The following is a 23,760-nucleotide window of genomic DNA, read 5'->3' on the forward strand; positions in this document are numbered from 1 at the left end:
TATGCACCCATCCTCTTTTCTTTTGGGGAATTACTTAATTTCAATGGGAATATATATTTTCTACTGCAATTTCCACTAAATGTTTAATTACAGTTAATGGAAAGGCTCCATTTAAAAAAGCAATTAAACACAAGAACATTTTGCTTGTTACTCTTTTGGAAACAAAAGAGTATTGAGTATTGTCCTCAATGTTAGGAAAAATCCAAAGGGAAGTATATGACACATATCCTTTTTCAGAGTTTAGTTACATGTGAAAAGGAAAATAATCCACTGATTAAGTAATATAAAATAATCCTATATGACCATCTTTTGGGGGAAAATGAAGAAATTATACTAGTGATTATTTTTATTATTATTTCCTTTAGTATTGTTCTTATACAGATAATATATGTTAAGGAAACTATTATCTGGTTCAGAGGGCAAAAGATAAGGAAAAATATTTCATTGTGAAAAGTGCCTGGAGAGCTAGATTTCAAAAACTAATGTCTCTGGGAACTTCTTACAATGAAATTAGTATTTGCCTTTTCTCTTTGATAATTGGAGAAAATCCACACAATTTTCTGGAGTGGTGAAAAGGTGTAGAATACCATAAAGAGAGAATCAGTTGCCTCAATGTGTCTTTATAACTCCTTAAACTGTAAGAGACTTTGTGGAAGTAGTGATGTGCTTTGCTTAAAACCCTTCACTCTGTTCTAATTATCAATACAAACAGTCCCATGTCTGTCTTGCTCATCTTTGAACTACCAGCATCCATAACAGTGCCCCTTATATAGTAAGAACTTAATAAAATATTGAGTGAAGAAATAGATGCTCCCAAAATGTCCTATACTTTTAAGAAGGATGGAATTTATGCAGTGTTGTTATATGAAGGGGTGTGTGGTGTGTGTGTGTGTGTGTGTGTGTGTGTGTATGCTCATGCACTCACACACGTGTTCATGTTTAAACCAATAATGTCTCAATTGACACTTTTTCCATTTTGTCTTTCCTACATCTATGGTAGCACAAGAAAAGTATAGGAATAAATGTGTGTCTCTAACATAGGCTGAAATAGCTGCACTAATATCACTGGACTAAAGAAATGGCATTAAAGTTGAAAACAATCATTTCTTTACAGTTCAGTTTATAAGGTGGTAGTGTATGAATGATACAGTGAAAATGGGTAAGAACATTGTCCTGTACAGTTTCCCAGTCTTCCTGCCACTTTCATCCTCTATTCTTTACCATGTTAGAAACTGGGCCACATGGTAAAATTAGGAAACCAACTGGCTTCCTTCAGAAAACTTATAAACTCCAATTTTCTCTAGAATAGAGTTAATTAGGATAACTTCCTTGCCTGTAGTCTCTTGAATAAAAAAAAAAAGCAGTTTTGGAGAGCATTTGATTGAGAGAAGTATTTTCCAATCAAGTAAAAGTGTGAAAAGAAGATTTAAGTGACAAAAGACAAACTTTGTGGCAGGTAGAAAAGGAGACTACAAAGGAAGTGAAGGTTGACGTGCAGATGTCTGAAGTTGAAGTAAGAAAAGGTACAAAAAAAGTTTGAGGAACAAGACTGGAAAGAAAAAAAAGCCAATAATAGAAAAAGTAAGTACAGACATAATTTTTAAGGAGGCAAATATTTGGATTTGTTTATATTTTTAAAAGGAAATTTAATATGGCAATAAAATAAAACCTATGTTATATTTAGGAAAGTTTTTAAAAGGCTTTTTTATGACTTGGTACCCTAGAATTGACATCCCTTTCTTTAAAATTATTAAATATATATCCAGAAAATTAGATTCCTTACTGAGCATATAAACAGAATGGGAAGGCTCACTTCCTGAATAATACATTTTATCTTAAGGAGGAACTCTGAAACCAAAATAACTGAATTTTCTCTATTTTTTCCTATTCACCACACCATCACATTCACTTTCTTTTGACATACCTCCAAACTGCATTTCAATTTAATCCATTTTTCTCTGTCTCCATAGTTACCATACTACAACAATTCTATGCGAATTCTTCCTGAAGAGTTGTAGACTTCCACCTGGATATTCTATATTCTCTCTAATTCCATACAATCTAATCTTTGCATAAACACTTCTAGATCTTTAAAACTATAAAATAGATGGGATCACTCTTTTACTTAAAGTAATTAAATGTACAGTACACGTAAAAGAAAGTCAAAATTTTACCCTTGACTTAGAAAGTTTCATAAATTGGGCTCAGAGGATATCCATCAAATATAGCCCTTCTTTTTTTCAGCATGCTAAGGAATTCAACCTAAAGGAAATGAAAGGCCATAAAAGCAGATGCAGAACCAAGGTCCATCTGAGCTCATATTGCTTCTCCCTACTCAAGTTCAGGGAAAGGCTCTCGCTGGAATTCCCTTAATTGCATTAAATCCCACTGCAAAAGGGAACCACAGCCTTCCATCCTCACCCTAAAATTCTACGACCTATCTTAGAAAAAAAGAAAAAAACTGAAGACCCACAAACTGAGCAACCACAGATTTCTACTACAGGTGAATGTCTGTCCTTTGGGCTCACTAAATTCCAAAGGTAATTATTTTAAAAGCTAATTTAGGTCTCAGAGACCATTCATTCCTCTAATAATTGTTTACAAACCCTCAACATTTCCTACCTTCCCTATTCTGCCCTTCCTTTAAGGAAAAACAAGTAGATAATGTTAAGGAAGTGAATAACAACATTCTGGGATTCCCTCCCCCTTTTGAGTTTTAATAGATTTGTATGCCTTTTCTCCTACTCACTCTTTGTCAGTTCATTGCAGAGAAACTTCATAAGGTCGAGGAAAAATTTCCCTTTTCCCTAAAGGAAATGTGTGAGAAGAAAGAATAGCATTCAACACTAACATTTCATTGAACCCATCCCCTATTTACTTTTGCCAGAACCTAAAAATCAAAAGATCTGATCTGTACCTAAACTTGTAAGATTCAGGAAGTAGATAGTAACACTTGTTTGATGGGAGCTGGGGGTGGGTGTACTACAGAGTGCACTTTAATGACAAGGCCTAGAAGTTTGGGTGGTGGGGAAGTTCTTCATTTCACTGCTGGTCCCAATAGCAGACAGACAGGTGGTGTTTGGTAGAGGTCACAGGCCTACTGCAGAGGGCAGACAGAAAACAGTGAGTTCAGAAGTGACACATTCCTATGGTCACAGCATTAACATCCCAGGCTTCTAACAAAGCTTTGGGTTGTTGAAATAGGTTGAGAAGAAGATAACAAAAATGACAAAAGGATGTGGTATCTGACATGAGAGATTTAGAGTTGTAAGTCTTGATGAAATACTGGACTGTGTGATTTTTTTCTTTCACCTGAAGAACACGGAATTTTTTTACAGTAATTAAGAATAAATTATTTACCCCTGATATGGATAAAAATATAAGTATGTGAACCCTATCTGCTTAAACTATATCTCTTGATTACTATTAACCACACTTTACCAAATCCAGAAAGATCAGCAATATAATTTTATTTTGCTGTTTTTGCAATTTAGTAAAGGTTATATTAGAGTTTACTTTATCCTGCCTTTGAAATAAATGGGTTGCTCAGATTATCCAACATAACAGTCTGGACTTTTAAGGGACTCTTAAATAAACTGAATCAGAATGTTCATAAGTGCTTGTGAATTGAAGCTGCAAGTGGCTTAATCTAAATCACAGCATGAGTAATTGCAGTAAATCCTCCTCACAGAACCAACAATTCACCAGAGGGCAGATCTGTGACAATCTTGTTCTTGAAGTTTACTAAGCTTGGAATTGTGAATGAGACTTTAAATAAAGGCACTTTGCATTTGTGAACTCATACTGGCTTTATTTCTGAATAGGTTATCTACAAATTCCAACACTTAGTCTGTCAAATAAAATATATATCATCATTTTTCTTTAATAATAGTAATAGGTTAGTAGTAAAACAACATTTATAAAATCTTAAGGACAATTAATTTGAAGGTGTTGTAAATACTTAAAGCAATATCCATGCATAATATTTTGTTTGTGCCCTAAAATTTTTAATTTGGCTAGTACTGTTAGGTGGGGTGTTCCAGATGTTCTTTGGTTCTTTGGGTGCAATGTCTAAGATTAGGACACTGCCCAGGTGCAGCCAAAGAACCACAAAGAATAGAAATCTAGCAAGGAATGATTTATTAACAAAAGGGAAGTACAGCTCAAGGTATAAGGTGGGCAGTTCTTTTAACGGCAACTGCCTCAAAGTTACCCAGACCTGAGGGCTCTAATACCCAATAAGGTGAGTTATGGCATGAAATCAAAACTCCCCCTTTGTAGCCCTTACCAAATGATTTGGTGACTGCACAGTCAGTGGCTTCCCAGGTATGAAAAGTCATATGCCTTCACGTTTGAGATGATGAGGGTAGGCAATTGTGCATTTAATGCTTTTTTGACCTTCCTGGCTTAGCATTGCCAGTGGAAGTTTATATAGTAGTGTTTATGCCATCAAAGTGCATGTGTGACCTTGATATAAGGCACATGCTTCATAAAGTGGATACAGTGACTTTATGTCAATCATTGGTCCAGGGTATGGGCCTTCTTGGGGTTTTATGATCTCACTCCTCAGAGGGAAATGGAGTCCTGCAGCCAGGGCATTTCTTCATTACAGTTCATGCCTACCTATGGTTCTATGCTAACATGACTAGCTGACGTATGTCAGGAATTGAAGTTAAAAATTAAGGATTTACATAAATTGCATTGTCATTTTATGAGGTGTTTCAGATAAGCAGAGTTTAAGATGTTAACACTGACCAAAGGACTACTTTCATCACACAGCAAACAAGACTGCTCTGGACACTATAATAGTAATTAAACATGTGCATTTTTGCATTTTGCATGACCACTGTCAGTTTCTGCTTCTCCTAGCTATTTGGTGGATTGAAACATAAATGAATGTTGGCTCAAAGTCCTATTTTCCTTTATTTTGAGGGACTGAATTTACTGCTAAGAATAAGATTGGAGCTATGGAATGAATTGTTCAGAACTGTCTCAATTCTAAAGAAGAGACTTACCTTAGAATATTTATACTAAGAAATAGAATATAGTCAAGTTCCAGTTCTCAAAATTATTTCAAGTAATCTTTGGTGAAAATTTAACCAAATCACATAGTAATGTTGAATACACCTACTATCTATACCACTTTCTAATCGTCAATGTAGGCTACAATTAATTTTCCATATATAGAGGAATATTTATTTTGTTGCACATTAGCATTGAATATAACAATCTAGATTTGTTTTGTATTTGAAGCTTTCTGCTTTCATTTCTTCATTTTTAATTTTAGTTTTGAGTTAGCATACATTAATAATATAAGGGAATTTCATTGTGATAACGCTATACATGCATATAGTTGTACCTTGAACAAGTTCATATCAACTTTGTCTTCTTCTGATGTAATTCATTTTTTTCTACTTTATTCTAAAACCTAATCATCAGTTCTTGGTGTGGTGGCCAGATATCAATTAGCATTAGCCATTTGAAGAAGGCCCAAAACAAAAAAATGCAATATTAACTCACAATATTTTACTGATCTTGAGTATTTTTCTTTATCTTCTGTTTGACTGTCTGTATTAGAAATTGTTAAACTTAATTCATTGCCTTGGTTTTATATCTTCATACTACCTGTTAAGGATTCTAATCTACTCTTTTCAACTAAAATAGATTTCAGTTTGACTCCGATGTCCCCTATACCATCTTTATAAAACTAGGGAAGCAATTTTCTTCTGATACACCTATATACTCAAGTATGTTGAGTGGTATACCTAACTAAGGGGCCTGATTTCCACTGTGTCACTATCATACTATTGGATTAACAAGGTCCTAGAAGACCTCTTAAAATAATAATTATAAGAATCTGGCCTTATCAGGGAAAGTATATCAAATTCATTGTCAGAGCACAACTTGGCCACTCAAGTGTATGTACAGATTGTGGGCAAACTTGCTTCCCCATAATTACCATGTACTTTTCCTTCCCCTTAGAAATTTCCCAGGACACAATCTTTCCTCTGTCTCTCTGCAACACAGCGAATGTATGTGGCCCATCAGAATTCATATACTGAAACCCAATTTCAATGCGATGATATTTAAAAGGTGGGCCTTTAGGAGCACATTAAGTTTTGGACACGAAGCCCTCATGAATGAGATTGGTGAGCTCACAAAAGAGACCCCATGAGTTTCCTTGCTCAGGAAGAAGGTAGTTATCCATGAGACAAGTAGCAGGCCCTCACTAGGCACAAAACCTGCTGGTAGGTGGATCTTGAGCTACCTTGGATCCAGAACTAGGAAAAATAATTATTTGTTGTTTATAAGCCCTTCAGTTTATAGACTACATTGTTATAACCACATCAGCTGGAAAGGACTAACTCTCTAACTCTCTCTCTGTCCTTTCTTGTCCTCATTTCTTTCCTCTTCTTATTATCATTCTATAACAAACACCATCCTTGATATGGATGCATATCTGCAGAAGAGTTAGAAAATGAGTTTACAGCCAAAATGTGTTACTAAACAATTTTCCTAAAAATAAATACATTGCCCTCCAGGACTAAGTCCACACATACTTTCCTTAAAATGAAGTTGAAGAAAAATAAGATCAGATTTATGGTCCTCTTACCTCAATGTTCATGCAATATTTTCATGCCCTCAAAGATCTTCCCAAGTTTGTCCTTCCTATGAAAGCTACAAAACAAGATCTTTATAAGATCCTAGCAGAGTCACACAGAAGAAACTCCATGCTGGCCTGAAGTGTCAAGACATAAAGCTATGGTTTCTAGTATGCTTTTAAACTTTACTGTGGTATGTAATGTACACCCTGAGCTGTTTGTGAAGCATACTTCCACAAAGTAAACCTCTAGAAAATCTCACTAGCTCTCTCCATGTTTCTGCATAAGGGCCTAAGTGTCATTAAAGGTTCTAATACACACATCTGCTTGATGCTTGCAAAATATGAGATTGAAAAATATAAGAGAGTGAATCAATAATTCAGCAAAGCATTCAAGGCAGTATATCTTAATTCTATGAATTAAGAATACAATTTGTATCCTTCAAAGTTTGTGAGCCCTACATAAATCCTCTCCCACACTTTTATCCACATCCATGCTGAAATGGTGAATTGGACATTGGACAGGGGACACTATGAAAAGGTAGGATGGAAGATAGCCTTTAGCAGGCTTAGCAGAAAGGACTACAGATGCTAAGAATGGAAATATTCAAATGTGCAAAACCCCATTAACCCTAAATGTCATGTAAGGCATTAAGACCAATAAACAAAACACATCAAGTTAAAAGACAGATACCAATTTTTATGTTTCCCCTTAGTGAATGAGTGAATAAATAATCAAGGTATAGAAGTTTTGAGTTTTTTCTATGTTGTTTTTATAATTTTTAACTGCAGTGTTCTCCAAGTATCAAGTAGTCCTGACAATGGAAAACCAAAACAGCAAAATAAAAACAATACAAAATAAAGCACATATATAACCTAAGACTTCGAAAGAGTCAAAAGTAAAAACTAGCTTTTATGCAGACTCTAAAATACTGCATGGCAACATAATTGTTTATATTCAATATATATAATTTCTAATCTGCGTAGTAATCTGTGCCTTTTCATTAAAAAGCATTTCTAAACTCAGGAAATAATTTTGCTATTAGAGTTTGTTTTCAGATATTGAAGATGAATGATTTTTAATTCTTTGAATATGTACAAAAATACAGCTTTTATCTGTCAGGTTATTTTACCCCCAGTTGGTGAGTTCCTGGCTACTATGACAAACCTGCATTGTCAAATCCTCTGAAACATTTTGTTCTTGGCTTAATCAGTATTTATAACCTTACTGTGTGACAAAACATAAAGTGATTGTGTTACTACATTGCATGAAACCCATGCAGAGCTGACTTCTGAGACAAGCGAAAAAGACACAATCAGAAATATAATATCTGAGAATTAGTCTATTCTTAAAAGAATGCAAAATAGACACTGGGGAACAAATAACTGAAGGATAAAGTAGAATTAGGAAGTACATAAGCTTTAGATATGTGCTGTGAGAAGCCTGCGTGTCCACTATTTTTTCAGGACTTTCAAATCCTATTGCCTTATTTAGTTATTAACCTAAGACACATAACTTTTTAAATCTGAACTCCTGAAATTACCCTCACACACTCTTCTCAACCTATTGCTTCAATAATCTTCAGTACCTCAATAAATAGTAAGCAGGCCTTCAGGGGTTCAGGACCAAACCTTTAGAATCACACATGATCCTTTCATTCAGTCACCCTGCACATTTCATTCATAGTATATGCAGAGTCAGAGCACTTTTCATGATCTCCCCTGTTACCATCCTGGACTGAGACACCATCTTCAGTCACTGAGAATTTGGAAGTAGTTTTCCGATTGGTCTTTCTTCTTTCACTCTGGCCTTCGATTGTCACTTCTCTACACTCACCATTTCAGGCTATTCTCAATATAGTAGTCAGAGGGGTATTTACAGTGCCGCTCAGATCTGCCAGTCCACCACTGAAAACAGTCAATGGCTCCTGTCTTAGTCTGAGTAGAAGACAATCTTCTTAATGAGCTATACCCCAAAACCCCAGTCCCATCCTCTCTAAAAAACATTTCTTATACTGCTGTTGTTTATCCCACTCCAGACCCATGAATTTGCTCATATACCCTCATCATTTCTTCTTTTTAGAATGCTTCCTTCTATATCTACATGATTAACTGCCTCTGCCTCTCTAGCCTTTGCTCAGATGACACCTTTTCCTTGATTTATCCTCTGACCACTATAGTTAACATTTTATACCTACACCCTGCTTTTAGTTCAGAATCCCCAACTCTCAGTCATTCTGAATCTATTGACCTCTATTTTTTCCTCTTCAGCTACTACTCACTTAGACAAGTGCCTTAAGTGCTGTATTTTATTTCATTATTTGATTTTTATACCCTTTCTCACTAAAATATAAGTTTAATAAGAGAAGGACCTTTGTCTTATTTTAAACTTCAATATGCTAAATATTTAGAGATGTGCTTGGAGCTTATTACTGTTCAATAAATGAGAAGATGTATAACTACACTTTGAGTTTTATTAATTTAAAAATGGTAATGAGTCTCTTTGATGTGTTTGTTCCCTTAATATTTTGTGATAAAAGGGAGATATAAATATATACATAGAAAAATTCCACATTTAAAAACTACAAATATTTTAAACATATTTCTTCTTAAAGAATTTCCTTAAGTCACAACATCTGTTTTTTCCTACTTTACCCCAACCCTTTGACATCAGGATTTTAACTATTCTGGTTCATTTTTGTAATCTGTACAGTCAACACAGGTCTATAGCTAATACTGGGCATTTATTAAGTATTTTAATTAAGTATTTATCCATGTTAGGTGGATGAGCCTTAGATAAAGTCTTTGCAAAACAAATGTTTAGTTTAGAAACGAGGTTCCTTGATCTTTGTCCTGTTGTCACTTGAGGGGCAGGGAAGGATTTGAGGTTTCATGCTAGATTCCAGAAACACTGATCACAGTCCTTCAGTAGTGACAACCAAAAGGGTTTCTTAATATTGCCAGATGTGCCATGGAGCAAAATCTTGTAAAGTTGAAAACCACTTCTCTAGAAGATTATATTTTATAAAATAAGAGCTTGAAATTCTCATCTACTGCTATAAGGGATGAGCCAGCCTTCTTATTCTACTTCTTGTTATGTTGATTTCAACCACCTAAGATTTGTAGGTCAGAATGAAAAGATGAAATATCAGTGAGATCAACTGTTTAAAAGTTAATGAGTATAGCTTTCATGTTTCAGTACTCTAATTTAATCAACTCTACAATCAACTTACTGTTAAAGGTAGCATTTTTCTTATTATATGTTTAAAGGTAATTCTTAAATGATCAAGTACAAGGAGGTTGATTGGCCTGCTGACTGAAAATGGAAAAATGTAAATCAAAAAGCTACTGAAATAGACACTTAGCATTCTCTGATATGACATAGTTTTCAAGAGATTCTTGTTTGTCAGCAAATCCTAGAGTCAAACAAAGAAGAAATTGCCAAGATAACATAGAAAGAGAATCAAACATCTGTTGTTCGTATCTTCAAACTGACGAAATAAAAATGAGTATGATATCTGTTCATCAGGATATGTTGTACCCACTGAATGAAATATTGCAGATAGAAAAAAAAAGCTTTTAATTGATTACTTTCTCTTTCACAATGCCTCAAATAATCAATCAACAAAAAATGGAAAGTAATTTTTCATTGAAGTCCAGGCTCTAGAGACAGATCAAGTGACTGTGAAAGCATTTCAATCCAACCTTCCTCAAGTCTCCTTTATTTCAGAGGAAAATTGGAATCATGTGGGATACTTTACCTGACTATATGCCGGCTATGAAGGATATAGTACATCTTCTCAATTCAATCATCAATGTGACCCTTGTACAAGAAGGAATACTTTTAACCTCATGGCCCTCTTTGTCTTATTTCTGCCTCCACTATCCACATAATAAGCAGAGCAATCACTAAGCAAAATTATAAAATCAGTATTTTTGGGGATCGATTTTGTTGTATTATAATTGGTCTGTATATACATCAAGATAGATTGACAAATATTTGTAGCAAGTAACTCCCACAATCTTAGAAGTTTATTTCTCTTATTATATTTATATCATTTTTAGTAAGCAGGAACATTTTCGTATTTCCTTCTCTTGGAGATCCAAAAAAGATAGTTTCTGTTCTTTGGAACATTATGGACAGAGGAAGAGATCATGCCAAATTGTATGCTAATACTTTAAGGTTCACCTGTATTTTTCCTTACTATATCTATTATTTAACTCTTCCTTAATGAAAACATAAATGACATACTAGGAAGGGGTGGATCTTAACTAAGCCTAGGCTGGACTTCAAGTCATGTAGCCGACCCTGACATTTTTTTTTACCCTAATGGTATAAATACAGCTTGAATGGAATTCTATTTCTAAATTTCTATGAATTTTACCATAAACCTAATTAAGGCATAGGGAATTTGTCATTATTTCTATATTGTACATGGGGTAAGTGAATTTAAAGTCCATAAATTTTTGTGACAGAGCAGAGAAGGTGTTTGCTCACCTTTTTACCTACTCCCTTTTTTTTAACTACATTTTAGTCTCCTGTTATAAGTGAAAATATAGCAGCAACATTGCAGTTCTCTGTATCCTGAAAGATCAATCCAATTTTAACTCGCAATCATGTAGACGAAAACAAAAATCATGATAACAATTTGACTTTCCTTGCTATTTCTAGACTATAGCATTCCTACTACTAATCTATCATTTCAGCATTCCTAGTGACCCAGCATATTAGCCACAAATTTACAAGACAAATGGTGAAAATTTAAATAACTAGATCTTTGGAAAAATAAACGTGATTATGATAATGTCACTTCTAACATGTTTGTTCATATATTAACCCACTTTCTTCAGCCATAATTTTACTTACCTACATCTTGCATATTTTTTCTGACAGCACAGTAAGTATCCAGTGTACACAAGTGAGTTTGCATAATTTTAGATAATTTGAAGAAGACAAAACAGCTCTCACAAAAAGTATTAAATATCCAGAAACTCTTCTTCTGTGTTTTCATGTAGTGTCTGCAATTTCAAAGAATTATAGCCAACTTTCATTCTATTAAATTAAGTTAGTGATTATTTATCCCAGGAATTATTCTTTAGAATCATTTGGTTTTTGTTCAAAACTCTATTCTTGATTATGGTCTTCCAGCAAACTAATCTCTGGCCAATTATTTTTTTTTCTTTACTGAGCAAAATTTTTTGGAGATTTTGTTCAGTAAGTATATTTTTCCCAGAGTTTAAAATGAATTTAAGGACTCAAATTTTTTCTTTAAGTTTAGAATGCACATCTAACAAGATGCCTATTTTTCCTATAGGTCAGTCCTAAATCAATCATTGAATTTCCCTACTTCTCATCCTACTTCTTAATTTCCTGTGGAATCTAGAACATCTCCAAAATGGCCTATAATTAAGAGAGAAAATATGACTCAAGCATATTCACCATTTTTAACTACATTAAAAAGTTAAAGTTATGTAGCACTATAATATTAATCAATTCAAGTTGAATCTCCAGGACTATGAGCTAAAGAATCCTTTTATCTTTATGAAATTACTAAGCATTGAGTATTTTGTTATAGTAACAGAAAATCAGTACATGTCACTTTTTGATATACTTTGAAAATTTCAACCTATATAAGACCCAAACTACAATTGCCTTTTTATTTGCTTGTTGGTATATTGACAAAAAGTACACAAACTAAATCCTAACGACCAAAAGTCTAAATTTAACACCAAATCAGTATTCTGTATTTTTACAAATCCTATTCACATTTTATTTTCAGTGTGTCAAGTAGAATCTGAAATTTTATCCTAATCTAGTTTGTAAAGAAAAATTGAGGATTTTAGAAGAAAGACACATTTGTCATGCCACTGGGCTTTGTTAGGTTTTATTCAAGGACTTAATCATCAAAAACTGTTTTTTTTTTTTTTTTTTTTTTTTTTACAAACTGTTTGCCAGTCTTGTTTCTTGATCCCAACTTAATGAAGCTCAAGCATCTTAGGCTTCTTTCATTTTACCTCATATCTAGTAATTCTTTTTGACTCCAGATTTACCAAAGCAGACAATTACCTCTGTTTTACACAAAGATTACAATAAAATCTCTCCTTACTAAAACATACTGTCAATATCTTCCCTATTAATCTTTAATGTCCCAAATGATACTATTGTGAAGATATAAGCTATGTATAAACTTCACACAGGCATTCTCATCTCTTTTAGTAAACAGTGGGCAATTTATATTATGTATATTTTCTGTTTGAAATGGTGCACAAATGTCTGGAGCCTTTCATCTTTAGCTGCAGATCTCAAAGGAATCCCATCCACATCTCTTCTTATGCACCATGGAATGCCAGGGATGGTGAGTTTCAGGGCACTGCAAGAGTGTTAGAGCAGGAGGTGAGGAGAGTTTAGGTCATGGTCTAAATGAATCATGAGCCTGCTTTAAATCAAGATTCCCAGACTTTGCGCTTAACAATTGCAAATCATTGACTAAGGATGTAGCCCAGTGTTAGAACTCTTGCTTAGCAAGTATGCAGCTCAGTGTTCAGCACCAAAAAAGATAATGATAATAAAAATAATAATCATTATTCCAAGTCATTGCATCTGATGAGGGTATCCTGAATTCTGAATTTTTAACTAGCTCTAAAGGTGTGCCATGAGCTATCTTTCAGAAAAACAGGTCCAGAAAAGTCAGGTCCTTATGTTTCCTTAGTCTTCCCTTAGCTCACTGGGTATTTGCTTCATTTTACCCAAAAAATATTCAGCATTTATTTCGTTTATTCTCATTGTTAACTGTACAGAATTTTGTTAGGTTCTTTGACAAAATATTCTATGCTTTCTTATATTCAACTATACTGACTCCAATCTTGAACTCCCACTTCCATTTTACCAAGTTTGCTATAATGTCACAATCAGGATTCCAACTTCTTTCCCATGTTCTTCCAAGCACGCATGTATTTGGGGTTCTTTCTTGTCCCTGGTCTTATTGAGTCTTCCTGTTCCTAGATGACTGATATTTATTATAGGACAGAGACCATCAGTAAGAAACAGATAAAGAATAATGTGGGTCAGCTCCAAGGTCTGCTTCCATATATCATACTATTTGAGGATTGATAATCTTCTTTTTCACAAATCTGTGAGGATAACGTATATCATATGTGACTACATAGACAGATAATCAGAAATCTTATCCCTGGAGGATGTACATTTGCCCCTTCACCTGAGACAATAGGGCTTTTAGCATCTTGGCATCCATTCACTCAACTCAGATGACATTTCCTTTGTCATTTGAGTTAATGGATGTACAGTAACCTTATGGAAATGTGAAAGAATATCGCAAAAGGCACGTCAGGTTTGCTGCTATTTCTAGATCTTTCAGAAATTGACATGACTGATGAATAGGCCCTTAAATGGAGCCTTAGGCGCTGTCAGTTACAAATATGTTGGGCATACACCACTGCTAGTTCATCTCAGGAGCACAGTGCATTTTTTCTCTTCACACAATAACATAGTTAACTTCAAAAATTTCTTTTAGTGCCATAAAATAGAGTTAGTATTCCCATGATATTACAGCCCAAAATTACTGTTTAAGTCTGTATTTTGGAGTGCCTAGAACAGATATGAATAATGTTAAGTAAGTGTTTGAGGAATAGATAACTAACTGTGTGCTTATATTTCTCCATGATCTCTGGGATCAGCAAGGCCAGGCTGAGTGTTTGATTTTTATAAGCTTGTAGTATAGAAAAAATACAGAAGGAGGCTTTAGAATAAAGACTATAACAGGATTTGATATCACCTGGAGTTGCCTTCAAACGTGGGATGTGCCATTACCTCTTAGTTTCAGGTAATGTACAGAAAATAATGCCTAGCTCATAAAATAATTTTGAATGTTACATTATTGTGATAGGTAATATAAAATAATTGTACTGGAATGGGCGCATATTATGTTGTCAGAAAAACTTCAAGTGACCACAGAAAAACAAGCAAAATACATAGAAAAAAATTCACTGGATGAAATTCAAGTTATAAAGAATTTTATAAATACTGAAGATTGTAATTAAGAAATGTGACTTTGTTCTTAGAATTTAGAAATATTATATATAAACTCTTAGAAACTAGAAATGTTATATATATAAATTCTTAATACAAGAATTCATGAATATTTAGCAAGTTAATTCAGAACTCATAGCTTTGTAAACTGGGCTATTATTTTTAAAATCAATATGAACCCAGAAGATTTTATTTTATATTTTTGACATGATAAACTGAATAATAAAGAAATACTACCATATAGAAGTTTTATACTAATGAGCATATTAATATGTAGTTACAGGAAATACCGAATAGATCAAATATCTTATTTTAGAAGTACAAGTATAAAGATTATGACATACTTATTAAAATAAAGCATGCATAAATTTAAACTTACAGTTGTGACAAATGTTAAAGTATATTTATTTATTTGAAAATATGTGCAAGTTAAGAGAAAAATAAAAATTTTTAAATGACTATGCTTAGCTTACAACTACTTAAATATCTATAAGAAGACTCCTAGATGGAAGTAAAGCAATCAAAAGAGTTGCTTTTGTTGGATACTTTGCTTTAATTTTCTATTTTCTAAAATGTTTTCAATCACAATGGCATAAAAGAGATAGAAAACTAACTTACCCTACTTTCTAAATGCCCTGGATACGTCATTTACTTCTCTGAATGTCAGTTTACTCATTTATAAGTTGAAGAAAATTAAACTTATATTAAGTGTCCCTTAGAATCATATGTGTGAGTTTCTAGGACAGAGCCTACCATGTCATGGGTAATCAACAAACATTAGTTTGCAGGAATCACTCTTGCAGCCCAGGTCTGTTCACAAACACAGGATATGCAGGAATGGATGGGATAGGATTTCCAGAGTGTCTTCCATCTATGGTTAATTGTTCTATCATAGCATATTTTATAGTACTTTGGATGTTTGATCCTTAAGAATGAGGCATTCATATTTTATGCAAGATGTAATACTGATTCAAAAAAATCTTGACACTGTATTCCTAGATTTTCCTCACCAAAGAGTTAGAAGTAAAATTAAATGAAAATGAAACCCTGATATGGGACAGCCAGAATCACTGGTGATTAAAATAATTATTAACAATAAATGTTTTTTTTAGTTGAGCATGGTAGCAGCACAGTAGTGGCTGAAGTAGGAGGATCCTGAGTTTGAGGTTAGTCTAGGCTATAGAGATATTGCCCCCCAAAATAAAAACAAAATTAAATATAAAATACCTTCATTTACAATAATCTTAAGATATTTATACCATAAAACAAAGAAAAGTAGTTTTGTAATTGAAAATGATTGATTGAATTAAAGAATAAGTTCATTCATTTAAACAATTTAAGTCAAACATAATTGTAATGACAAAACAAAGGATTCCCCAATTAAAAAGTAAGGCTCTACTTTTACTGTTTCCAAAAGAAACACACTTCTGGCATCTGGGTGTTTTCCTCTTCCTATTCATTCCTTCAAAGATGTGCACTTTCATCTTTGCATGGAGCAGAAGAGGGTCCTTTTTATCGGGGAAAGTGAAAACCCTGTGGGGCGAAACGCTCCCTATCCTGGGCATAGTGCTGACGTTTGGAGAGTGTGTGAGATTACTCATGTCTAAGTAAAAGAGAAACATCTCGCATTATCCGGTACTTAAATAATGAGAATGATAGTGTCACACATTAGTCTGGCGTATGTAGACTTTAAAAGGCCTAGTGACCATCCATTCAAAATTAATTTTGGCTAGTTTCCTCAACATATATTTTTCTGTCAGCCTTGAGAGACATTATACTCATTGACTTGATGAATTTTAAGAAGACATAAAGTTTTCAGAGCCCATTTACAGCAAATTTTTGCATTTCAATTTTGTCTCTCTCTCTCTCTCTCTCTCTCTCTCTATATATATATATATATATATATATATACATATATATCAACATATGTATACAAATGTATATATCTGTATATATATATATATATATATTTATATGCAAAAATGTTCAATTCTTCTGAATTTTAACCCAGATGTTTTTGTGAGCTTTTTGGAGGAAAATATCTACATAATTATCTCATTGCTCATCCGCAAAAAAGGTACCATTGAAGTCATAATTTTGTTTTAATATGTTATTTAGTCCAGTCACTTTCCATATTTTAGGCATAATTATCTCAGAATCCACATGTATTAGTTTCCAAGAATGCCCACAACTGATTGGCTTCAAGTAACAGAAGCTGATTCTGTTCTGAAGGCTGAATGAGAACCCGGGGTCAGCAGGGTTACTTCCTTCAGAGGGTTCCTAGAGAAAATCTGTTTCATGCTTCTTTCCTACTTCCTGGTGACAGCTGGTAATCCATTGTAATCCTCGGCTTCTTGATGCAACACTCCAATCTCTTCCTCCATCTTTGCACAATACTTTCACGGTATATCTTCCATCCTCCCTCATGAAGATACCTGTTTGACAGATATAGGAGCCCATCTATTCCACTCAGCTTAACATTACTCTTTCATTCATTTAACAGTATAATTATGATTACTGACCTTAGAACTGACCTTATTAATTTCATTAAAACTAACCTTATTTCTAAATAAGGTCTCATTCTGCAGATTATGACTTAGAATTTTAACAGCCGATGGAATAGAGACTGAAAGAACTTGAACTTTAACTGCTACTAGACAGCTATTCTGAAGATTAGAAAGTCTCGTGTGTGTTCTTTATGACCCATGCTTAGAATCTTATGTATTTGAACATTCTCTGGTGAATAATCTTGCAACGTAATCAGGAATTTAAAAAAACAAGATTGCTAGGGTGTGTCTTTTGGAGCTACAATTGACCCATAATGTCCCATTGAGAATAAACCTTATGCTGAGTGTGGTGTCACATGCCTGCAATCTGAGGATTTGGGTGACTGAGTCAGGAGGATCACAAATTTGACACCAACCTGGACTATACAGTGAGGCTCTGTACACCAAAAAAAAAAGTTAGGAAGACCAAAAATGTTGCTAACTGACTCCTGAAGAGTTGAATAAGCTAAATGCTCTTTCTGCCTCACTCTCAAAGCACCCAATCTTTACCAACCATCCAACTGTCATTCTAACTATTAGAAAATGACACTGGTATTGCTTTGTGGCATTTGTAACAACAACAACAAAAAAAACCATTCTAAAGCTATTTAGTCTACTAGTTACTCTTTTAGAATATTTCTTCCAACATATTGCCTCATATATTGATCATATTTCACATGTGATTGAAGATGTTGCACACAAAGAGTGAGAGAGAGAGAGAGAGAGAGAGAGAGAGAGAGAGAGAGAGAGAGAGAGAGAGAGAGAGACTTCTAAAGTTATATGAGACCATCACATATCAGACTGGCATTTCTCTTCACACAGTTAAGGGAAACCTATGGCACTTTAGTAGCGGACTAATGCCCCTATTTAAAAAATCACCTGTAGTTATCTATTAGCTAACATTTTAAGAGAAACAAGCCAGAGGAGACAAGTCTATCAATAGAAAGTAGTTGCTTTTAAATGTGACCTTGCTTATTGAATGCTTAGTATTGTAAGAATAAAATTTTATACCACACACACATTCTCTGGAAAATGCTGTGCAGGGAAGAAAGCTCTGGAGAATGATAACACATCTTGTAGCAGAAATAAAACTTGTTAAAATGTGACCTAGATCAACCTGCCATCAAATCAGTGGAAAGAAATTCTCTGTGTGCCAAGAGAAAGCATCACGCCAACATCGAACAAGACATTACCTTGGTGCCTGCCTCTGTGTGTGTTTTTTATGAGCCATGCTTAAAATCCTATGCACTGAAACATCCTCTGGTGAGAAGCTTGCAGTGTGATTAAAAACTTAAAAACCTAGACTATTAAGATATAATATATTGACTCCCTTCAAGGAAAAGATTATTTTAGAAGAGAAGCATTATATTAATAATAGGATAAAATGGAATTTCATCCAGTTTCAAAATCACATCATTTTTATCAACTTCTTCCTTTGAATTCAGTAAGTTTTCAACTAAGTAAACATAGTTTGTACTTTTGATTATGCAAATCCTTCAACAATCTGTTGTCTATGATTAGATAGTTTCATTCTGCCTATAAACACCTTGGTTGACCTATTTGTGATCAGGCTGATGTGGAATAAATACCCTTTCATATTCACAGTGAATTTAAATGTCAATATAATCCAGCAATGAAATGCATGTAATATATATCTGAGTTCATCTAATCCTTGAAAATCTATGCATACTTGTTTTGCATCAAATCAGTTTAACCACTTTTGAACAAAGCTAAATGAAATATATTCATGTATTCCAATTTATTTCTATTTAAGAATATTATAAATCTTATTTAGCTGGTAGGCTTTGCTCACTGGCAGCAAAGTAGCTAGACAATACCTTATATATTTGTTGGAATTTCAGAGAAGACTGTTTTTGCTTCAAATTTCAAAAGAGTTTTAAAATTGTTGCAAATGTGGTTCTCACATATTTTGTCTTCATGACTACTTTGCATCATTTAAAATTATTGAGGATACCAACAGCTTCCACTTGTATTTGTTATCTTTACTGGATTAAGAATGGAAACATTTGAAAAATAAAAAAGTTAAAACTTTAAAAATTTAAATATACACATTTATCAATAAAGCAAAAAATAATAAACTTGTTATACACTAATGTAATATGTATGCTATAATTATATTTTGCAAATCAAAGCATGTGTAAAGAATGACAATATTGTACATTTTTGTAAATTTCCTTAGTGACTGATTCAACAGAAAATAGCTGACTTCTCATATCTGCATCTACATTCAAAGTGGAGTGAAATGTTTTGGTTGACATATGTAAAAAAACCTAAGCTTAATATAGATTAAATATTTTCAAAACAGAGGAATATTTTAATAGCATTCTGAGATAATTGGGGTTTATTCTTCAGATTATTCCGAAACCATCCTATGATAGTTTCATAAATTTACTTGCAATGTGGAATCTGAAATAATAAAGCTCTCATTACATGACATCAAAATCCACTGCTTTATTTTGAACTTAAAATGCATATTTTACCCATGAATAAATGTATAACATAATTTACTTGCCACCAATTTATGCAAAATTTCCAAAAGAATCCAATTAGTTTATATAATACAAAAATTATTAATAGTACAAGTGACCTTAGTAGAAAAATCTTTAAGTATTGAGAAGCTGCCACATTCTGACTGACAAATACCAGTTTTCCAAAATTTCAATTTGTGCTTCAAATCTTGAATATTTTAGTTGACATCCCATGCTGTGAGTTATTTTTCTTAAAGTGACAGACTCACTTTGCTCATCTGTTTGAAAATATCTGCCAAATATTAAAGCCTGAAGAGTCACATTTTTCTATTATTTGTTGTTAGCATTTCCATCAGTACAACAAAATACTTGAAGAAACAATTTTGGTTCATGGTTTCAGAACCTTCAGTCCATGGACAGTTGATATCCATTGCTTTTGGCCTGAAGCTAGACAGCACATCATGGTAGAGAAGGCATGGTGGAACACAGCTGTTCAACACATGACAACCAAAGGCAGTCAGGGATAAAATATGCCTTCAAAAGTGTGTCCCCAGTGACCTACTTTCTCTAGCCAAGCCTCACCATCTCCTCCCAATAAGTCATTAATTTATGAGTCCATCAGTGGATGAATCCATTGATTAGGTCAGGCCCCATGAGTCCTTTTGTGACAGACTTCATATCCATTCTTTGTTGTCTTTTCCAGAAGTTATATTCTTGAAAGTAGTAGCTTAATACAGCCTGAAATACAATCCCATAGTAGTTTCACTGTGTGTTCTTTGGTCAGCATTTGAAATACTTTATATACATTTTCCATTTCATCACATAAAATACATTACAAGTTGAGGTCTTACAAAATAGCAGCTTTTGCAATTCATAAAACAAATACAGAAATGCAACTGGTGTGAGTGTGAACATGTGTGTGTATGTGTGTGCATCTCTAAGGATGTGTTTCTGCAACAATATACTCATGAAGAACACAGTGACTAAGAATGTAGTTGATTGCCACTACTTTAATACATGCTAATGCACTAGAAATCTCACCTACTAATTGATTCTGCATCATCGGGACAAATGTCAATACAAATAATGTCTTAAGGCAATTGTGACAATAGTTTTGACATTACCTCTCCTACACTCTTAAAGAGCCTCAGGAACACCTAGAGGTCAGTCGGCTGGTTTGCCAATCACTGTCACAGACTAGTAGATCTTAGAGAAAATACTAATGAGAATGACATTTCCTAATTAATTTATACATTTAAAATATTAAACAATGATTCAGAATAAATCAAAATTATTATTTCTAACAATAAATAAATAAATAAGTAAAATGGTGTGGTTTAAACATTTTACTGCTTCCCTACTGTTTCAAATGCCTTTAATTACAGTATTTCTTCCCTGGTTCAATATTTTCCAAATTATAATTCAAAAAGTCACAAAATATATTTTTTGATGTATGAGACTTCTATGATATGACACAACTCCTTTGCTTGACAAAATTCAGTTATTTACTTTCTTCTTTGCCCATTTTATTAATCACTATGTACTGGTAACAATTTGAAACTTCATCATTTCTTCGCCTTGTTAACTACAGAAGTGCTCACTACAATGTTAACCCACAGAAGATCAGACCAAAGCTTTCCTTGACAAGTTGAACACATATTAAAAATATATGAACAATTTATAATCTAAGCTATCAGAGGTCTTATTCTTTCTTTTATTGTTGTGCTGGGTGTGGGTACATTGTTTATAAAGGTTCTTACAATGTATCAAATATATCATACTTGAATTCACCCCCTCCACCTCTCTCCTTCATCTTCCCTCCCCTGATTTGTGAAACAGTTTCAATATGTATCATTTTTGCACTTACATACAGGTGTATATAGTTTTTGCAGCATATTCATCTTCCTACACCCTCCCACCTGTACCAACCTTACTCTCTCCCTCTCCTCCAGGAGAACTTGTTCTGCCCTCCTGTTCTCTGATTTTGTAGATGAAAAACACTAAAGATAAAAAGAGAAACGTGATGTTTTTGTTAGTTTGAGATAAAAGAGGTTACAAAGGGAGTTTACTTGTATTGTTTCCATGCATATACAGATTACATAAGCAGTTGGTTCATCTCTTCTACTCCTCTTCACTCCTCCCTAGTCTACTTCACATAGTGGCCCCAGCTGGTTTAAGAATTCTATATTCATTCCTGTAGAGTGAGCACATCAACCTCATTCAAGTTTTTGGTTTTCTTCCTTTGCTCTATCCCTCCCATGCACAACCTCCCCTTAGTGTAACCCATGTCCCATAATATTGCTGCATTTGTTTTAGGTCTATAATCCACATGTGAGGGAAAGCAATCAGTTTTGACCTTCTGAGTCTGATTAACTTCACTTAAGATGATGTTCTCCAGTTCCATCCATTTACTTGAGAATGACAAAATTTCATTCTTCTTTATGGCTGTGTAAAATTCCATTGTGTATAAATACCACATTTTTCTAAATCCATTGGTCAGTAGTGGGCCATCTTGCCTGTTTGCACAGTTTGGCTAAAATAAATAGTGCTGCAATAAACATGGGTGTTCAGGTGCCCTTGTAGCAACCTGCATTCCTTCAGGTGTATATCCTTAGGAGTAGTATTGCTGGATCGTATGGCAGATCTATTTCTAGTTTTTTAAGAAGACTCCATATTGTTTTCCAAAGTGGTTGTACTACCTTACATTCCATCCAACACTGTATGTGGGTTCCTTTTTCCCCACATCCCCACCAACATTTGTTGTTGGTGATGTTTTTGATGATAGCTATTCTAACAGGGGTCAGGTAGAATCTCACCATGGTTTTGATTTTAATTTCTTTATGGCCAGAGATGGTGAGAATTTTTTAAAAAAAATTTATTATTCATTTATTCACAAGTGCATACACTGTTTGGGTTATTTCTCCCTCCTGTCCCTCTCCCCCAGTCTCTCTTCACCTCCTCCCCTCACTTCCAGGCAGGTCCTGTTCTGCCTTTATCTATAATTTTGAGGAAGAAAAGACATAAGAATAATAAGGAAGACAAAGTATTTTTGCTGGTTGAGTTAAGCATAGCTATACAGAAAGATTTTTAGCACTGCTTTCATGTACAAATGTGTTACAACCCAAGTCAATTCATCACTAATTGATCTTTATACTGGTTACTGATTCCCTTCTCATGTTAACCTCTGTTGCTTTAAGGTTTCTGTATTAGTTCCTCTGCAGTGGGGACATCAAACGCTTTCATGTTTTGGATTTTCTACCTATTTCTATATCTCCCATATGTGCTCTCCCTTGTCATGTGATCCCAGTCCAACCACATTGTTGCATTTGCCCTAGTTCTAATGTCTGCATATGAGGGAGAACACACTATTTATAGTCTTCTGAGCCTAGCTAACCTTGCTCAGAATGATGTTCTCCAGTTCCATCCATTTACCTGCAAATGATAAGATTTCATTTTCCTTCATGCCTGAGTAAAATTCCATTGTGTATAAAAACCACATTTTCTTGATCCATTCATCAGTAGTGGGGCATCTTATCTGTTTTCATAACTTGGCTATTATGAATAGCACTGAAATAAACATGGGTCTGCAGGTGCCTCTGGAGTAACCTGTGTCTCATTCCTTTGGGTATATCCCCAGGAGTGGGATTGCTGGATCATACGGCAGGTCTATATTTAGATTTTTAAGAAGCATCCAATTTTTTTTCCAGAGTGCTTGTACCACCTTTCATTCCCACAAGCAGTGGATTAGGGTTCCTTTTTCCCCACATTCTCGGCAACACCTGTTGTTGGTGGTGTTTTTGATAATGGCTATTCTAACAGGGGTGAGGTGGAATCTTAGTGTGGTTTTGATTTGCATTTCCTTTATGGCCAGAGATAGTGAGCATTTTTTAATGTTTCTTGGCCATATGAATTTCTTCTTTTGAGAACATTCTGTTTAGTTCAGTTGCCCATTTCTTAACTGGTTCATTGATTTTAGGAGAGTTTAGTTTCTTAACTTCCATGTATATTCTGGTTATCAGTACTTTCACTGATGTGTAGCTGGCAAATATTTTCTCCCACTCTGTGGGTGGTCTCTTC

The 23,760-nt window shown here is 34.1% G+C and overlaps 1 long non-coding RNA gene across 11 annotated transcripts in view; it reads right to left on the reverse strand.

Moving 5' to 3' along the window:
- Positions 1-23,760, reverse strand: part of LOC141411000 (uncharacterized) — a 483,550-nt gene that overhangs the window by 167,701 nt on the left and 292,089 nt on the right. For 7 of the 11 annotated variants that reach the window (XR_012435841.1, XR_012435843.1, XR_012435854.1 and 4 more), the window contains 3 exons: positions 21,613-21,683; positions 19,033-20,421; positions 16,632-17,083 (listed from right to left, as the gene is read on the reverse strand). The exons of 2 other annotated variants lie outside the window; for them this stretch is intronic. This is a non-coding gene — a long non-coding RNA (uncharacterized lncRNA). Of the gene's footprint in view, positions 1-16,631; positions 17,084-19,032; positions 20,422-21,612; positions 21,684-23,760 lie in introns of those variants that run through there. 2 more of the 11 variants (XR_012435852.1, XR_012435848.1) reach the window with 1 other exon arrangement.

The sequence above is a fragment of the Castor canadensis genome, chromosome 9, assembly GCF_047511655.1.
Source record: "Castor canadensis chromosome 9, mCasCan1.hap1v2, whole genome shotgun sequence".
Taxonomy (NCBI): Eukaryota; Metazoa; Chordata; class Mammalia; order Rodentia; family Castoridae; genus Castor; species Castor canadensis.